Source organism: Nomia melanderi, chromosome 2 (assembly GCF_051020985.1).
Source record: "Nomia melanderi isolate GNS246 chromosome 2, iyNomMela1, whole genome shotgun sequence".
Classification (NCBI taxonomy): domain Eukaryota; kingdom Metazoa; phylum Arthropoda; class Insecta; order Hymenoptera; family Halictidae; genus Nomia; species Nomia melanderi.
Genome location: NC_135000.1, coordinates 150,121 through 154,049, shown reverse-complemented (window position 1 = coordinate 154,049; position 3,929 = coordinate 150,121). Strand labels below are relative to the sequence as shown.

Genomic DNA, 3,929 nt, shown 5'->3' with positions numbered 1-3,929 from the left:
CAACAGTTACTCGATGTAATATTCGAATGCTATGATATTTATGAAATCAGTGTTCTATGTACTAACTTAATTATATAGTATGATCTATCTCGAGGAATTAAAATCATTTAGCTTAGAGTACATTTTTGAAATTGACTTTGACACGTTTCTAAATTCCCATCTGCATGACGTGGCGTTTTATCAAATGCTGCGTTATCGGAACTGCGATTAATACCGAACAAAATCACCGATTAAAACCACTACAAAACAACAAGAAACATACACACCTTACGCAGCATCCAGCGTGAGCCGAATGTTGGCATTTCGTCCATTTTGAGATAACGGAGCGGATTGGAATAACAGATTATACACGCAAATACAACACTTAAACTAATCAAGGACAGATACTGCGAATGCAGGGTGGGGATGCACGATTTCAGGACCGATGATCAGCGTGACGACGCAACGCATACACTGTCATAGCATAAAGCAGTGAAATGCAATAAAAGATCGCAGTTTGAGTGAATGATGTCAGTATAACGCCATAGCACGCAGTAGCCAGACCGCTAGCATTCACGAGCCCATTACTAGGATCGCGTTCCATCTTACATCAACATCATCGAACTCTGAATGACCAAAACGTGCTCTATCGGGAAAGAAGAATCAGTGAAGAAATACAATTATCGTACTCCGCGATAGATGCATGACAAATCGTCCAGTAAGTTGAATCGATCAGCATGATTGATGCATGGACGGTGACCTCGGCTTTGCTCGTCGTGGGTACGGCGGCGATCTATTATTACCTAAAAACTGTGTATAGTTTCTTCAACAATGCCGGGATTCCGGCTGCGCCGTCGTTGCCGGTTTTGGGTAGCATGTGGAAAGGGGTCGTACAAAAATGTACCTTCGCCGAGACAGTTCAACAAATTTACAATGTCCACCCCGAAGCACAGTACGTGGGCTTTTTCGATTTCCACACGCCGATGATTATGATCCGCGACCTGGAGTTGCTGAAGTCCATCACGGTGAAGAATTTCGAGCATTTCCAGGACCACCGCGCGCAGACGAACTCATCGGAACCGCTGTTCAGTAAGAACTTATTCTTTTTACGCGGGGAAAAATGGAAAGAAATGAGAACCATGTTGAGCCGAGCTTTCACGTCCAGCAAAATGAAAGCAATGTACGAATTGATGCGCGAGTGTGCAGTACGGTACGGGGAGATTTTGGCTACGGTACCCGTAAAGGAAAGATCCATGGAGTTGAAAGACACGTTCACCAGATACACGAACGACGTGATCGCCACCTGTGCCTTCGGCGTAACCGCGGATTCGATGTCGAACCGTAACAACTCGTTCTATGTGTACGGCAGGAGGGCCACCCATTTCGGCAGGTGGCGGTCTATCAAGTTCTTTTTGATGCGCAATTCGCCAAGGCTTTTCCAGTTGCTGGGTATGAAGCTGATGGACAAGGAAAGTGAAGAATTCTACCAGGATTTGATCTCGTCGACCATTAAAGCTAGGGACGAGCAGGGCATTGTGCGACCGGATATGATTCAGTTAATGATGGAAACTAGAGGAAAACTGGGTCCAGGCAAAGAACTGACGATCGAGGACATGACCGCGCAAGCGTTTGTTTTCTTCTTCGGAGGGTTCGAGAGCACCTCGACCATGATGTGCTTTGCTGCATATGAAGTAGGAGTTAATCCGGAGGTTCAAAAGAGGTTACAGGAAGAGATCGACGGGGTGCTGGAGAACGGCAAAGGAAAGGTGACGTATGAGGCGATTAACGACATGAAGTATCTAGACGCTATTATAAACGAAGCTCTAAGGATGTATCCGGTGGTCTTTGGTGTGGACAGAGTCTGCACGAAACCTTTCGAACTGCCGCCTGCTCTGCCAGGAGGAAAGCCGCATCTAGTCAAGAAGGATGAGTACCTTTGGATACCAATTTACCCGGTGCAATCCGATCCTCAATACTTTGAGGAGCCTACGAAGTTCAATCCGGACCGTTTCCTCGACGATCCGAAGAAAATCCTGAATTCCGGAATGTTTTTGACCTTCGGCTTGGGTCCGAGAATGTGCATCGGCAACAGGTTCGCGCTGCTCGAGTCCAAGGTCTTGCTCTTCCATGTGTTCGCTCGCTGCAACCTCAAACCAAATGAACGAACACCCATACCGATGAAGTTGGGCAAAGGTGGGGTCCAAATGTCAGCTGAGGGTGGGTTTTGGTTCGACGTTGTACCGAGGAAAATTGCCACTCCCGTACTTGTGAATTCCGCGAGCAATGGCAATGCTACATATTAGTAGAGTACGTTCTTCTATTTTTGTAATATATTATTTTATTATAGCATAATTTTTATAGAAACATCTGGGTGATGATTATTTCTGAATACAGTGGTATGTAAGTTTGGCACCAATCCTTGTTTAATAGTATATTGCACGCTGTGAAAGTATAATAAACATAGTATCGATGATTATGTTCAATGAATTTTATATAGTAATTATTGTACATGTTTCTACCGATTTTTGAAATATACTCTCATAAGCAATGTATATCGACTCCTGCTGATGACAAACACCGAATTTTATTTACAGAATGCACATTCATGTTTGAACAGTCCTGGAGATCCATGTTAGTTTTTTTGTGTGAGTGTATGTTGTATTAATGGAATTTATATATGTTTTATTTAAGAAAAGACACAGGCATAGATAATTGAATAAAATACAAATAAATAGAAACGATATAGCTCGCAGTGTACAGGTCTTTTCTCTTCTCAGGTCAACGCAACTCTCTCCAAAACCTCTCGCCACCCGCATTTAAAAAACAGTCTCTCCTCCACAATCATTCTTCTTACTCACATTTCCAACAAATTCTAAAACACACCCTACTCCCTCCACCACGCACTTGTCACGGGCTCGACTCATCCGAAACAAATACAACGAGTCAACTCAGAACTCGACTCGTCACGGTCAACACGATACATATCTGCAGTCGACTCTGAGCTTGACTCATCCGAAACAAGCCTAGAAGATGCCCCAAAAGCCACGTAGGCCAACTCCGCTACCACTACCTTCATATTGTACCCGCCATATATATACAGCATGTAAAATACGCCACAGCAGTCGAAATACATTGTGTATGAAATTAACATAAACTTGCCCAGTTAAACATCCTTCGAAAAAGTGCGGCCCAATGACAAAATTGTCGATAATGCCGCACCAAACGTTCAGGGTCCGTGGATTTTGAATCGCCGTTATTCTCATCCAATGCGGATTTTGAGCTGCCCAGTAGTGAATGCTATGACTGTTTACATTGCCAGTATTCGTAAATGTTGCTTCATCAAAAAATGGGACGTTAGGTAAAAACGAAAGATCTTCAACTATCTTCTGATGAATCCAATTGCAAAAGTTCAATCGTTTGACGAAATCGTCTTCGTACAAATCCTGATGTAATGTTATGTGGTACGGATGGAACTTATAAGAATGTAAAATGCTCAATACAGTTCTGTGACTAATTTCAGGTTCTCTTGCAATTTGTCTACTGCTTGCATGAGAATCCACGTTAACTCGTGCCAATACATCCACAGCGATTTTATTGTTAGCTACAGTTCGAGGTCGATTTCTTTTCACTTGCACAGAACCTGAACGGAGGAAACGCTGTTCAAATCCTTTAAATGCCATATGCGATTTTCATGGTCGATCTGGGTAGCGTTGTGCATACAAACTAGCAGCCATTCTGTAATTGTTCCTGCATTCTCCTAGTACCACAAACATATCAAAATAATCTTGATACATTTCCATTTTCACCACTTATTTAAGTACTATCGTTCAGCGAAGGATATCTTAGCACGAATGGTAATGAAAGTAAACTGACTATGTTGAAGAAGATCACAGTAATATGTAAGTAAGTTTGTTTTCATTTCACTGATAACGATGTTGTTCTGAGTAATG

General features: G+C 42.7%; 1 pseudogene; it reads left to right on the top strand.

The window, feature by feature from the left end:
• Positions 1–488: 488 nt before the first annotated feature.
• On the top strand, positions 489–2,663 carry LOC116434106 (cytochrome P450 9e2 pseudogene; annotated as a pseudogene).
• Positions 2,664–3,929: the final 1,266 nt, after the last annotated feature.